The 16,557-nt window shown below is 42.5% G+C and overlaps 1 protein-coding gene across 1 annotated transcript in view; it reads right to left on the minus strand.

Moving 5' to 3' along the window:
• LOC140197012 (uncharacterized) overlaps positions 1–16,557 on the minus strand; it is a 94,361-nt gene that overhangs the window by 62,275 nt on the left and 15,529 nt on the right. The gene's annotated exons all lie outside the window — the stretch shown is intronic.

Raw genomic sequence — 16,557 nt, forward strand, 5'->3', positions numbered from 1 at the left:
TACAGAGAGCAACTGAAAGAAAAAATGAAATATGAAAGCAAGCTAGCAAGCAATATCAAAGTGTAGAGTAAAAGTTTTTCCAAGTATGTAACGAATAAAAGAGAGATGACAGTGAATATAGGACCACTAGAAAATGAGGCTGCAGAAATAATAACAGGGGACAAAGAGATGGCAGATGTACTGAATGAGTATTTTGCATCAGTTTCCACTGTGGAAGACACTAGCAGTGTGTCAGATGTTGATGGGTGTGAGGGAAGAGAAGTGAGTGCAGTTACTATTACAAGGGAGATGCTCGAAAAACTGAAAGATCTAATGGTACTTAAGTCACCCGGACATTGATGAGTTGCACCCTAGGGTTCTGAAAGACGTAGCAGTAGAGATTGTGGAGGCATTAGTAATGATCTTTCAAAAATTATTGGACTCTGGCATGGTGCTAAAGGACTATAAAATTGCAGATGTCACTCCACTCTTTAAGAAAGGAAGAAGGCAGCAGAAAGGAAATTATAGAGCAGTTAGCCTGAACACAGTGGTTGGGAAGTTGTAAGAATCAATTGTTAAGGATGAGGTTATGGAGTACTTGATGACACAGGACAAGATAGGAAAAAGTCAGCTTGGTTTCCTTAAGGGACAATCTTCCTTGATGAACCTGTTGGAATTCTTTGAGGAGATTACAAGTAGGATAGATAAAGGGGATGTAGTGGATGTTATATATTTAGACTTTCAGAAAGCCTTTGACAAGGTGTCAACTCAAGTCGCTTTTTATTGTCATTTTGACCATAAGCTGCTGGTACAGTACACAGTAAAAATGAAACAATGTTCCTCCAGGACCATGGTGCTACATGAAACAACACAAAACTACACTAGACTATGTGAGACAGCACAAGACTGCACTAGACTACATAAAACAGCATAAAAGCTGCACTAGACTACAGACCTGCACAGGACTACATAAAGTGCACAAAACAGTGCAGGGCAGTACAATAATTAATGAACAAGACAATAGGCACAGTAGAGGACAAATTACAATGTAATAATAAATGATGTAGATGTCAGTCTAGACTCTGAGTATTGAGGAGTCTGATGACTTGGGGGAAGTACATGAGGCTGCTTACCAAGTTAAGAACCCATGGTATTACAGGAAAATTACTGGCATGGTTAGAGCATTAGCTGTTTGGTAGGAGGCAGTGAGTGGGAATAAAAGGATCCTTTCTGGTTAGTTGCCAGTGACTAGTGGTGTTCCGCAGGGTTGGTGTTGGGAATGTTTCCTTTTATGCTGTATATATAATGACTTAGATGATGGAATGGATGCCTTTTTTTTGCCAAGTTTGCAGGTGATATGAAGATTGGTAGAGGGGCAAGTAGTGTTGAGGAAACAGGTAGGCTGCAGAAGATCATACAGATTAGGAGAATGGGCAAGAGAATGGCAAATGAAATATAATATTGGAAAATGCATGGTCATGCACTTTGGTAGTAGAAATAAATATGCAGATTATTTTCCAAATGAGGAGAAAATCCAAAAATCTGAAATGCAAAGGGACTTGGGAGTCCTTGTGCAGAACACCCTGAAGGTTAACTTGCAGGTTGAGTCGATAGTGAGGAAGGCAAATGCAACGTTAGCGTTCATTTTAAGAGGTCTAGAATACAAGAGCAAGGATGTGTTGCTGAGTCTTTATAAGGCACTGGTAAGGCCTCACCTTGAGTATTGTGAACGTTTTGGGCCCCTCATCTTAAAAAAGATGTGCTGGCATTGGAGAAGGTTCAGAGGAGGTTCGCAAGGATGACTCCAGGAACGAAAGGTTTATCGTATGAGGAACATTTGATGTCTCTGAGTCTGCTTGCTAGAATTTAGCAGGATAAGGGGGGATCTCATTGAAGCCTTTCAAGTGTTGAAAGGCCTAGACAGAGTAGGTGTGGAAAGGTTGTTTCCCATGGTGGGAGAGTTCAGGACAAGAGGGCAGAACCTCAGGATAGAGGAGCATCCATTTAAAACAGATGTGTAGAAATTTCTTTAGCCAGAGGAATTGTTGAATTTGTTATCAGATGCAGCTGTGGAAGACAGGTTGTTTTGTGTATTTAAGGCAGAGTTGGATAGGTTCTTGACTGGACATGGCATCAAAGCTTACAGGGAGAAGGCCAGGAACTGGAGTTGAGGTGAAGTAAAAAGGATCAGCTATGATTGAATGGCAGAGCAGACTCAATGGGCAAATGGCCTAATTCTGCTCCTATGTCTTATGGTCTTAAATTACGATGTAGGGAATTCCAATTTCACTTCATTCAGTGTCATCAGTTTGTTAGTCCAAGAAGTGCCAGCATCAGGTCCTATGATATTGTCAACAATGAAAAGAATGAGGAAAGAAGCTTGAGGAAAAACAAATAAATATTATTACTGGAACTGGTTTTAAGAATGTAATATGTGGTTCGTACTACAATAATAAAACCACGTCTGGTATTTTAGACACATGATTCTGCAGCAGATGTAAGATTTAAAAAGTTTGAGAACAGGAAACATGGTAAAAGATAAACACAAGTGATTCTGCAGATTCTGGCAATCCAGAATAACTCACACAAAATGCTGGCAGCATCTATGGAAGAGAATAAAGAGTCAGCATTTCATACTGAGGTCCTGATGACATGTCTCAGTCCAAAACATCAACTCTTTATTTCTTTCCATAAATGCTGCCTGACCTGCAAAGTTCCCTCAGCATTTTGTGAATGGTAAAAGAAAAAAATTGTGAATAATGACAAAGATGCGCAACTGGAATGACAATTTCTAATTTCAGTTTCTGATGTCATTCTTCTGCATCCGTGAGTCAGCTTGTGGTTACACAATAGAAACAGATTAACTTCTTCAACATATATATAATTTCTCAATATATATATAATTTTTATGACCTTCAACAAAATCCCAGTGATCTTCAGAATTCATGCTTTTTGGATATTGAAAATGTTTCTTGATTTTACTTTTTCTGATACAAAGTCAATTACTGAAGACCAGGCCTCTTCAAAGGTACACAATATTGTATCTTGTTGGGGGTTGATTGTAGATATGGGAGGAATGTATTCACTATTGTGTAAGAATATCAAGAGGAAGTTCTGTACTGATAAAAATCAAGAATATATCAAGAGGCCACACTTCACTCAACAATGTTATTGTCATAGTCCGGTCCGTGAAATCCTCATTCCGGTTCACGGTTCGGTCCATGCTCCTTATTCCAGGTTTTCCAGTTTTCCCCAGTTTCTGTTGAGGCAGCTGATTCTCGTTTGGGCTGGCTTCATAAATACCTTCAGGATTCAGCCTCTGGCTGTGAGGGCTTGGTGTTGAGTGGTGGCTGAAGAGCCTGAGCCTGAGCCTGAGCCTGAGCCTGAGCCTGAGCCTGAGCCTGAGCCTGAGCCTGAGCCTGAGCCTGGACAAGGGTTCTGGTCTGAGGGGTGACCAAGGAAACTGCTAGGATGCTGTGGGGGACATTCTGTGGGAATATTGACCAACAGCCTGTATAGGTCTGGAATGATATTTGTACACAGTCCCTTGCAAACTCTGATAGGATGGCAGGGAGGGAGACTGATAGTGACAGCAAAAGCACAGAGTGTGAGTGGGAAGAGGTGGGGGGGGACTAAGAACAGTAAGGTGAAGGGTCAGAAGAGAAAGAAAGAAGGTGGGTCTAGTGTAGGTGGATTGGAAAGTGAGGGAAGACAAGTTGAGGAGAAGGGCCCAAGGGCAAAATTGCTAAATGTAGAGGTAAGATTTGAGGGGGAAGGGGGAGTAAAGAAAATTGATCCACTTAAGCTGACAAAAATCATCAGAGGGCAAGTAGGGGAAGTGAACCATGCGAGAATTTTAGGAGATGGAAACCTGCTGATAGGATGTAAAACCGAAGAGCAGATGGAGAAGGCAATGAAGGTGACTACTGTTGGGAAAGTCAAAGTGTCCAGGGTTGTAAGAGTTGGAGCACTAAGGGTCAATGGTTGCAAGGGGGTGATCTCCAGGGTTCTGCTCAGTGTTAATATGAAGGAGCTGGTGGAGAACTTGAGGGTGAGGAATAGTTCAGTGAAGAGTGTGAAAAGAATGACAGGGGAGCAGAGAAAAGGGGGACTGAAACAGTTCTGGTAGAGTTTGAGGATAAGGTGCCTCCAAAGGTGTTATATTGTGGATTTTGAAGTTACAATGTAAGAGAATATACAGTATATCAAAACCAATGAGATGTTTCAATTGCCAGGAGTTTGGGCATGTGGCCAAAGTGTGCAAAAGAAAGAGAAGATGTGCAAGGTGTGGTGGGGAACATGAATACGGAAAATGTGGCGAGGGAGTGAGACCAAAGTGCTGTAATTGTGGAGGTAACCATAGTGTAGCGTACTGGAGATGTGAAGTGTTGAAAAAAGAGATAGAGGTGCAGCAGATAAGGGTGAAGGAAAAAGTCCCATATGCTGAGGCAATCAAGTTGGCAGGACAGAAGAAAATGAATGAGGGAGGATGTAGCAAAGAGTAAGTGGCAGCTAAAGAAAGGCAAGATAAGAAGAATGCATGGATAGAGAAGAAAGAATTGGTGACCTTTATAATCATATAACCATGTAACAATTACAGCACAGAAACAAGCCATCTCAGCCCTTCTAGTCCGTGCCGAATGCTTACTCTCAACTAGTCCCACCGACCTGCACTCAGCCCATAACCCTCCATTCCTTTCCTGTCCATATAGCTGTCCAATTTAACTTTAAATGACAACATCAAACCTGCCTCAACCACTTCTGCTGGAAGCTCGTTCCACACAGCTACCACGCTCTGAGTAAAGAAGTTCCCCCTCATGTTACCCCTAAACTTTTGCCCTTTAACTCTCAACTCATTTCCTCTTGTTTGAATCTCCCCTACTCTCAATGGAAAAAGCCGATCCACATCAACTCTATCTATCCCCCCTCAATTTTAAATACCTCTATCAAGTCCCCCCTCAACCTTTTACGTTCCAAAGAATAAAGACCCAACTTGTTCAACCTTTCTCTGTAACTTAGGTGATGAAACCCAGGTAACATTCTAGTAAATCTTCTCTGTACTCTCTCTATTTTGTTGACATCTTCCCTATAATTCGGTGACCAACTGTGCACAATACTCCAAATTTGGCCTCAACAATGCTTGTACAATTTCAACATTATATCCCAACTCCTATACTCAATGCTCTGATTTATGAAGGCCAGCATACCAAAAGCTTTCTTCACCACCCTATCCACATGAGGTTCCACTTTCAGGGAACTATGCACCATTATTCCTAGATCCCTCTGTTCTACTGCATTCTTCAATGCCCTACCATTTACCATGTATGTCCTATTTTGATTAGTCCTACCAAAATATAGCACCTCACATTTTTCAGCATTAAACTCCATCTGCCACCTTCCAGCCCACTCTTCTAACTGTCCTAAATCTCTCTGCAAGCTTTAAAAGCCTATTTCATTATCCACAACTCCACCTATCTTAGTATCATCTGCATACTTACTCATCCAATTTACCACCCCATCATCCAGATCATTAATGTATATCACAAACAACATTGGACCGAGTACAGATCCCTGAGGCACACCACTAGTCACCGGCCTTCATCTGGCAATCAGTTGTCCACCACTACTCTCTGGCATCTCCCATCCAGCCACTGTTAAATCCATTTTACTACTTCAATATTAATACCTAACGATTGAACCTTCCTAACTGACTTTCCGTGTGGAACCTTGTCAAAGGCCTTACTGAAATCCATATAGACAACATCCACCACTTAACCCTTGTCAACTTTCCTAGTAACCTCTTCAAAAAATTCAATAAGATTTATCAAACATGACCTCCCACATACAAATCCATGTTGACTGTTCCTAATCAGAACCTGTCTATCCAGATAATTATATATACCATCTCTGAGAATACTTTCCATCAATTTCCCCACCACTGACGTCAAACTCACAGGCCGATAATTGCTAGGTTTACTCTTGGAACCCTTTTTAAACAATGGAACAACATAAGTAATATGTCAATCCTCCGGCACCATCCCCGTTTCTAATGACATTTGAAATATTTCTGTCAGAGCCCCTGCTATTTCCACACTAACTTCCCTCAAGATCCTAGGGAATATCCTGTCAGGACCCGGAGACTTATCCATTTTTATATTCCTTAAAAGCTCCAGTACTTCCTCTTCTTTAATCGTCATAGTTTCCATAACTTCCCTACCTGTTTCCCTTATCTTACACAATTCAATATCTTTCTCCTTAGTGAATACCGAAGAAAAGAAATTGTTCAGAATCTCCCCCATCTCTTTTGGCTCCACATATAGCTGTCCACTCTGATTCTCTAAGGGACCAATTTTAACCCTCACTATCCTTTTGCTATTAATATAATCTTAAGAAAGAAATTAGAAAAGCTAAAAGATGATATGAGGTTGCTTTGGCAAGTAAGGTGAAAATAAATCCTAAGGAAAACCCTTAGGATTTATTTTCACCTTACTTGCCAAAGCAATCTCATATCTTCTTTTAGCTTTTCTAATTTCTTTCTTAAGATGATTTTACATTCTTTATATTCCTCGAGCACCTCATTTACTCCATGCTACCTATATTTATTGTAGATATCTCTCTTTTTCGAACCAAGTTTCCAATATCCCTTGAAAACCATGGCTCTCTCAAACTTCTAACCTTTCCTTTCAATCTAACAGGAACATAAAGATTCTGTACCCTCAGAATTTCACCTTTAAATAACCTCCATTTCCCTATTACATTCTTCCCATAAAACAAATTGTCCCAATCCACTCCTTCTAAATCCTTTCGCATCTCCTCAAAGTTAGCCTTTCTCCAATCAAAAATCTCAACCCTGGGTCCAGACCTATCCTTCTCCATAATTATATTGAAAGTAATAGCATTGTGATCACTGGATCCGAAGTGCTCCCCAACACAAACCTCCGTCACCTGACCTATCTCATTCCCTAACGGGAGATCCAACACTGCCTCTTCTCTAGCTGGTACCTCTATGTGTTACTGCAAAAAATTATCCTGCACACATTTTACAAATTCCAAACCATCCAGCCCTTTTACAGTATGGGCTTCCCAGTCTATGTGTGGAAAATTAAAATCTCCCACAATCACAACCTTGTGCTTACTACAAATATCTGCTAGCGCCTTACAAATTTGCTCCTCCAATTCTCGCTCCCCATTTGGTGGTCTATAATACACCCCCATAAGAGTTACCACAGCTTTCCCATTCCTCAATTCCACCCAAATAGCCTCCCTAGACGAGCCCTCTAATCTATCTTGCCAGAGCACAGCTGTAATATTTTCTCTGACAAGCAATGCAACACCTCCCCCTCTTGTCCCTCCAATTCTACCACACCTGAAGCAATTAAATACAGGAATATTTAGTTGCCAATCACACCCTTCCTGTAACCGTGTTTCATTAATAGCTACCACATCATACTTCCAGGTATCAATCCATGCTTTTAGCTCATCCACCTTTCTTATAATGCTCCCAGCATTAAAATAAATGCACTTAAGAAATTTTCTACCTCTTACTCTTTGTTTATCACTAAAGGTGCAAACAACTTTATTATTTTCTTTCTCTTCCTTCTCCCCTATCTGTTCCTACTCTCTGGCTCCCCCCACCCCCCATATCTTGTTTCAATCCACCAGAGCCACCAGAGCCACCAGAGCCACCAGAGCCACCAGAGCCAATCTAGCAAACCTACCTGCAAAAATATTTGTCCCGCTCCAGTTCAGATGTAAACTGTCCCACCAGAACAGGTCCCAGCTTCCCTGGAAAACTGCCCAATTATCTATAAATCTGAAGCCCTTCCTCCTGCACCATGTCTTCAGCCACGTGTTGATCTGCACCATCTTACTATTTCTAAACCCGCCTGCACATGGCACTGGGAGCAATCTTGAGATTGCTATCCTGGAGGTCCTGTCCTTTAACTTGGTGCCTAACTCTATAAACTTACTTTTCAGGACCTCTTCACTCTTCCTACCCACATCATTGGTCCCTACATGGACAACAACATCCGGCTGCTCACCCTCCCTCTTGAGAATACCAGGAACTCGATCTGAGATATCGCAGACCTTGGCACCAGGGAGGCAACAGACTATCCGGGATTCTCGATCTCTTCCACAGAACCTCTTATCTGTCCCTCTAACTACCGAATCCCCTATCACTACTGCTTTCCTCTTTTCCCTTCTTCCCTTCTGAGTTGAGGGTCCAGTCTCGGTGCCAGAGACGCAGCCACTGCAACTTGTCCCTGGTAGGTCATCCCCATCAACAGTATCCAAAACAATGTACTAATTATTGGTGGGAATGGCCACGGGGTGCTCTGCTCATTCTGTCTATTCCCCTTCCCTCTCCTGACAGTCACCCAGCTACCTGTCTCCTGACTCTTAGGGGTGACTATCTCCCTGTAACTCCTCTCTATTTCTGCCTCTGCCTCCCGAATGATCCGAAGTTCATCCAGCTCCAGCTCCAGTTCCCTAACTCGGTTTGTCAGGAGCTGCAGCTGGATGCACCTTTCGCAGGTGTAGTCATCAGGGACGATTGTGCTCACCCTGACTTCCCACATACTGCAAACGGTGCACTCAACTGCCCTAACTGCTGCCTCCATTACCTACTCTTAAGGTAATTTGATTTATTAAAGGAACTTACCCGGCCTTACCTCACTTGAAGTGAAGCTCTTCCTCAGCCTTTGCTCGCCAAAGCCTCAGGAACCAAAGCCTTCCTACTCTGTCTCCCTCTACTCCATTGCCGCTACAACGTCGCCTGCTGCGTTAATCTGCTCTCTTTTAAACATTCCCACTGCCTCACGGTCCGACTTACACGCGCTTGTGCAGTCGTGCCCCGTTCAACTGCTGAAGAAAATGACCGACTTTTACAAACTGCTGTCTTTTAGATACTCCCGCTGCCTCACTGTCTGACTTACACGCACTTGTGCAGTTGTGCACCGTTCAACTGCCGAAAAAATTTATAGCAGGAGTGGTAAACACAATTTATGAGATCAAATCTAAAACTGAAAGGATTCAGATTATTGTGAAAGCTGCAGAGCACCATTTGGATATGATAGGATTAAAATGGGAAGAAGTAAACGATGAACTCAGGGTACAGTCAAGTCAAGAGACAGTATGTGTGGGTTGATATTACTAATAATGCTACTTCTTCAATAGAGCAAGAAGCCTGATTGCTAACGGACAAGATTTCGAGCAGTTTATAGCGAGTAGGAGAGAAAAGCCAGATGTGGTGTGTATCCAGGAGATCTGGTTAAAACCTAATTTGGATTTTGTTTCATATGGTTATGAGGCAGTAAGGTGAGACAAGAGAGAGGGGGGAGGAGGAGGATGTGCAACTTACATAAAGCAAGGTATTCCTTATAGAATACTAGGTATAGGAAGTGAACAAGAGTATGTGGTAGTAAAAGTATGGGCTGAAAGGAAAGAGTCGGTGATTGTGAATTATTATAATCCATGCAAAAGACTAGAATTAAACAAGCTTGAGGAGATAGAAGGGCAGAATAGTAGTAACGTTGTTTGGTGTGGTGATTTTAATGGACATAATGTATTATGGGGGGGGGGGGTGACAGAACAGACATCAATGGTCAGAGGAGTTGCTAGATGAGAAGTATTTAGTGAGCCTAAATGATGGCAGTAGTACTAGAATTGATGTTAATACAGGTAAAGAGTCTGTGCTTGATCTTACATTAGTATCAAACTCCATTGCATCAGTATGTGATTGGTTAGTGTACCAAGAAGGAACTGTAGGGAGTGATCATTACCTAATCTGGTGCAAAATAAATATTTCTGCCTCATTGGTCACAGAGAATACAGGTGGGAAATGGATCCTTGAGAAAGCCAATTGGGAGAAATTTCTGGAAAAAAGTGATAGATATCTAAGTCAGGTCAGTGATGGTATAGACATAGCAACACTTGACAACATATTAAAATAAGGTATAATATCAGCTGCGTTAGAATCCATTCCTAAAAGTAAGGGAAGAGCAAAGAAGAGAGTAATACCATGGTGGGATGATAATTGTAAGGAAGCAGTGAGAAATAGAAATAAGGCATTTAAACTGGTTAAAAGAACTCATAACTTCCAACATATGATTCAGTACAAACAAGCTCAGGCAGTACTAAGGAGAGCAATAAGGCATGCTAAAAGGACGCATTGGAGAAAGTATTGTGATTCAATCGGAAACACAACTCAAGCAGGAGAGGTGTGGGGGATGATGAAAAGGATGGGAGGGGCCAGGAGAGAGTGGAGGTACCCAGTTCTGGTTGGTGGAAATGTGACTGCAGTAACAAATAAGGAAAAGGCAGAGTTGTTGGCAAACACTTTTGTTATGGTACATAGTTCCGATAATTTGTCTGAGAAGGGAAGAGGAGGTAGAGAGAGAACAAAAACTGAAAATATGGAGGCTTTACGTAGGAAAACTAACCTTGACCGGATGCAAGATGTCCCTTTCAGCATGGGAGAATTAAGAAAGGCACTAGATAAAACAGGAAAGACTGCGCCAGGTAAAGATGAAATGTGTTATAGTATGATAAAACACTTGAGTGAAGGAAGTCTGGAGAAACTACTGCTTCTGTATAACAAAGTCTGGGATGAAGAGAGAATACCAGGGAGCTGGAAAGAGGCAATAATTATTCCAATAAGGAAACCTGGGAAAGATACCAGCAGGCCAGGAAACTACAGGCCAATTGCCTTGATGTCACATGTATGTAAACTTATGGAACGTATGATAAATGTTAGTATACTTCTTGGAAAGTAGAGGTATGGTGGCTATGTATCAAAGCGGGTTCAGGAAAGAAAGGAATACTATGGATCCCGTGTTGTGTCTAGAGGACGAAATAAAGAAAAGCTCAAGTAAATAAAGAGACAGTGGTTGCAATTTTTTTTATGTTGAGAAAGCTTATGATATGTTATGAAAAGAGGGGCTCCTAATCAAGCTACATTTAATGGGAATCGGTGGGGAGCAATGTTCAATTGGGTTAAGGACTTTCTAAACGGGAAAACTATTCAGGTGAAGATAGGATCAGAGCTATCAAGACAGTATGTTGTAGAAAACGGGACGTCTCAGGGGAGTGTAGTGAGTCCAACTTTATTCTCCATTTTGATAAATGATATATCTGTAAATATTCCAACAGAAGTGGGGAGATCATTGTTTGCAGATGATGGGGCTTTGTGGAAAAGAGGGAGAAATATTGAACATGTCGTTACTAAAATGCAAGATGGAATTAATCAAGTTGAAGAGTGGGGGAACAAAGTGGGGTGTTAAATTTTCAATGGAGAAGATAAAAGCCATGTTCTTTACAAGGAAAAAGCTTAGGGGACTTAATTTGAATCTGTATGGAAATAACCTGGAGAGAGTTCAAAGTTTTTGGTTTTTGGGCGTGCACTTTGACTTGAGATTAACAAGGAGAGAACATGTTAGATATGTAGTTACTAAATGTAAAAATGTGATAAATGTCATGAGGTGTCTTGCTGGATTGGAATGGGGTGCTGATTTTGCATCACTGAAGTATATTTATGCAGCATTAATAAGATCAAGATTAGACTATGGAAGTATTGTATATGGGTCAGCAGCAAAATCTGTGCTAGCAGAACTGGATATCGTGCAAGCTCGGGCTCTAAGGCTGTGCTTGGGGGCGGTTAGAACTTCCCTAGTGTGTGCACTCCAAGTTGAAGCAAATGAAATGCCATTGGGGCTGTGGCGTAAACAGCTGGAGGCCAATTACTGGATGAACTTAAGGGGGCATGGTGATAGCTATCCTACAAAAAGGGTGTTGCAGACATGCTGGGAGAAGGAGAGGACACAAAAAGAAAGTTTTGGCTGGACAGGAGAGCAAACAGCAAAAGATATGCATGTATCCAACTGTGGTGTGGCCTGTCAGACCTTTCTGGGTATTAGAAAATCCCTCTGCAGATTTGGAATTGCTTAAGATTAAACACAGTAGTAAGAAGGCTGATATACTCAATGAATATCATAGTTATAGGGAATGTAAATGTAAAGACATACAGATTTTTACGGATGGATCAAAGAATCCAGAAACAGGTGCAACCGGGTCTGCAATTGTTGTGCCAAGTTATCGAGTGGAAATTAACAAGAGAACACCTGATTGCTTGAGTGTATATGCAGTTGAAATGTTTGCCATATTGTTAGCACTAGAATGGAGTGAGCAGCTTGATTGTAATAATATTGTGATATGTAGCGATTCTGTATTCGGCCCTTGCAAGCATGAAGGCAGGTACAGCTAGGGGTCACCAGGATCTGCTTTATGAAATCCTGTTTGTAAATTCAAGACTGGCTAGGCAAGGCAAAAATATCGTATTCATGTGGGTTCCAGCACATTCAGGTATTATGGGAAATGAGACAGCAGATAAGCTGGCAAAAGCAGCAGTCAAAAAAGGATCTGTAGAGGTCAAAATTAAACTATCAAAATCAGAGGGGAAGAGCACAGTGTGGAGAAGGATAAATCAACAGTGGCAGCAGCATTGGGATAGAGCAATAAAAGGAAGACATTTACATTCAATTCAGAACAGAGTAGATACGGGAAGAAGTAGGGGAGTAAAGCGGAAGGAGCAAGTAATTATAAGTAGACTGAGAATTGGGCACAGCAGCCTTAATGGTACTCTGGCCATCATAAATAAGCATCCAACAGGTTTTTGCGATCTGTGTCAGGAGACTGAAACAGTAGAGCATATCCTTATTTCATGCTGGAAATTTGCACAGGAAAGGCAACAAATTTTACAACAATTACGCAAAATAGGACTGGTAGAGAACAGTGTTAAAGGTTTATTGGAATGTGGGGGGAGTGATCAGGAGAGGAAATGGTTGTTTAGTTTTTTTAAGGACAATGGGACTGGAAAGACGGCTTTAAAGTGAATGGTCAATGGGGGATAATAAATCCCGACGATGGCAGGAATGCAACAGTGTGGATGCCAACTGCCATAAGAACTCGAGAAAGAAGAAGAAGCCATCGCCTCTGGCTGCTGGATTGTTCCTGTCCATACCCCCTGTCTGAATCCCTTTCCGTCCCTGCCTCCCGTTGCCTCGCCTTGCTTCGTCTGAAGCCTCACCTCGTCTGAAGCCTTGCCTCACCTCACCTCGCCTCATCTGAAGCCTCGCCTCGCCTGCACCGCAGTCAAGTTCCATTGCCGGAGCAAGATAAGGAACTCTCTATCATTGTTTTGAACTGCCTCTGTGTCCACGCCTTCACTAGGTAGGTCCGGCCATTTGCTGCTACCTAGCATTGGAAACCGTCTGTATCCACGCCTTCGCTAGGTAGGTCCAGCCGTATGCCGCCACCTAGTGTTCAGAACTGCCTGTGTCCACGCCTTCACTAGGTAGGTCCGGCAGTCTGCCGCTACGTTGTGTTGGGAACGGTGTCGTCTGTGTAATGAGTCCAGGCCCTACATCCTGTACCCAAGGAGGGGTCCCGGCTCTGTGTTCTGTGTATGAGTCCCAGCCCTGCGTCCTGTTTCCAAGGAGGGGTCCCAGCTCTGTGTTCCATGTTCCTGTCTCTCCCTCGACCAAGGCTCTGCGTTCCTGTCTCTCCATCAACCAAGGCTCTGTGTGCCTGTCCCTCCCTTGACCAAGTCAAGGCTTTGGGGTCTCGTCCAATCCTAGCCAAAATCCAAGAACCTTGTCCTGTCCAAGCCACAGCTTTGTGTTCTTGCCTTGTCCATGTGTCTCGCCCAGCCCAAGAGTACCTTCCCCAGCCCGGTGCTGGGGTTCCCTTGTCCTGCCCAAGAGTCTCACGTCCAGTCCTCTTGCCACTCCTCGTCCTGTAGCCACATCTTGTCCTCGCCTAGTTCTGGAGTCCGAGCCCAAGTCAAGTCCCAGGTTCTGGGTCCTTGCCCAGTCTCTGGCTCGGAGTCCATACCCAAACCTCGAGGAACCCAAGCCTCGTCATGTCCTCACCTAGATCCGGGGTCCGAGCCCTAGTCAAGACCAGGTTTCGGGTCCTTGTCCAGCCTCTGGCTCGAAGTCCTTGTCCAGGTTCCAAGGTCCTAGTTCCTCGTCCAGGTCCCACTTTCCTAGTCACGTCCTAGCCCAGGCCCTGTATCCTTGTCTCGTCCAGAGCCTGTGTTATGTCCAGCGTCCTTTCTTCCTCTCTCCTCTTGCTTCCTTGTCAGGCCTAGTCCTGTTCCTTGTACTTCAGTGTCTGTGTCTTGCACTTGGGTCCACCACCAATGCCCTCCCTGTAAGACAGTTATACCTCAGTTGTTAAGTCAATTATACTCAAGTCCAAGAGGAGAGGAGAAGATGGCAGCGCGATGCAGCTCGCAGCGGCCGCTCCGGTGGTGATGTCTGTTATTTGTCAAGCAGGGTGCGGTTCACAATCCTGATTTGATGGAGACGGACATGAGAGCATGGAGGAACATCTGGTGAAACTTCTGAAATGCCTGCTTCGCAGCTGCTGCTACTGTGCGGTCTGAAATCTCTGGAGGGGAAGGCCCCGAGTCCTTGGCTTTGCTTGTTGCTTGGCGGCCGGGGCGGGGTCAAAGCGCTCAGCAGAGGATGGTGCTCAGTGCTGAAGAGCTGGTTGGAGTCTTGAAGTTTTCAGATGGACTCAGGGTCCGCTGCAGTCGGGTGCTTCCAATGGTGCTGCATCGACGAGTTTGCGGCACTTGGAGGTTCATGGCAGGGAGCATTTCTCCCTTCTACTGAATGCGTGAGATGATGAGGCTATCAGGACTTTGAGATTTTTTTTAACCGTGCCCATGGTTTGCTCTTTATCAAATTATGGTATTGCTTGGCACTGTTGTAACTATATGTTATAATTATGTGGTTTTGTCATTTTGATCTTGATTTGTCCTGTGTTTCTTGTGATATCACTCTGGAGGAACATTGTATCATTTTTTAATTCATGCATTTCTAAATGACAATAAGCGAGGACTGAGTGCCCTCATCATCTAATCTAATCTAATCTAATCTAAGAAGCCAATAGATACGAAAGGCATGAAAACAATGTTTAACTTAACCAGTTCGTTAGCTCTTTACTTCCAGGTTTATCTCTGAAATGACTGTAGCAGGCATTCTCAGAACATGCATGATGACCTCAACTCCAATATCAAAACCAAACTTTGAAAGAGTTGGAAAAAAACTTCAGATGCTCAAAATCTGAAGTAACACAAAAAAGTTCTGGAAATATTCTACAGGCAGGTAGAAAGGGAAGAAGAGTGAATATTTTCAGCATCTTCATATTTTACCTGAAGAGTTGGTTTTCTGAAGAAGAACTGAATGGATTTCAGAAGTTCAACATCTTAATAATTCCCAACATGAAAACTGTTGAGCTGAACAAGGATCAGGAGACTGATATTTTTCATTGCAAGAATGGCTAGACTCCTGGTTTACAAAATACATTCTACAGAAGGGTTGTTGATGAAATTATTCAAATAACTTCTCCATCCATTCACAAATTTGAGATCTGCACTGAAATTACCTTAAAGAATCTTACTGACCACCACTATCATAGGATGTATTGAACTATTTGTATCCCAAATGCCTGAAAAGAATGTTGATAAGGAACATCAAAACCAAAAGGAGAATTAAAGTTAAGCAGAACATAAATGTGACTTTAAGAAATCTGATATTCCCTACAGTATAGATTTCCCATTGTGATAATATACACTGAGCTACAAGACAAAATGCATAGAACTGTTTTGAGGAATGAAGAAGTCAATGTCAATATTGATATTAATGCAGCAGCAAACATACAGTAGTTGTCTGAGTGGTTCTGAAAGCTCTCAATTGTGAGGTCCACCAGGTCCTTGACTATCACCACTGGACATTTAGGTGTCAAACCTGATCTGTCTCAAAACAATCCTGTCTGACGATAGGCTTTAACTTACATTCCTTAATTCCCATTTGCAAATCACTAGCTAAAAGTATGTAATTCAAGTAGTAATTTTTAAATGTAGTTATTATGTATAGGTGTATATAATTCGGTATACAATTAGAGAGGCATTTTCAGGTATATTTGAGAGAATAGGCAGAACCCAAAATGCAATTGATGGGATAGATCTGAGAGCTCCCATAGATTCAATGGGCTGAATGACCTCTTTCTATGTCAGATGCAAATAATAAATATGAAATGAAAATTAACAGAAATTATCTTTCTAAAGCAACTGTGTGTGTTTTAGTGCAACTACTATGTTTTTATTCTTGCTCTTTCTAAAACGCTTATGTATTGCAACAACTGAGGTTTCGGTAAAAGAGTGCAGATGTATCTCATTGTCTTGCTCTGATTGCTGGAATGCACAGAGGAGATATCTTCAGGGGTTTGGAGTCCATAAGCATCCAACATAGACAATTTTCGTGTACCTGTACATATTGACTTGAAACACTGGGGCTATTGGAGGAAGGGAATGGTCTGGGAAATAGAATCATGTCAATAATTTGTTCCAAGCAAGTAATATTTAAATTTTCCCTGAGACGTGAAAGGATCAGGGATGGTGGACTCCCATAGATCAAAGGCTTCACTGCAAGTTTGACCTCTCTGTGCTGTGCCCAAGTGGATGGATGCTCAGAAGACCTGCAAGCACAGACATGTGACAGTCTACATAGG

The sequence above is a fragment of the Mobula birostris genome, chromosome 4, assembly GCF_030028105.1.
Source record: "Mobula birostris isolate sMobBir1 chromosome 4, sMobBir1.hap1, whole genome shotgun sequence".
NCBI lineage: Eukaryota > Metazoa > Chordata > Chondrichthyes > Myliobatiformes > Myliobatidae > Mobula > Mobula birostris.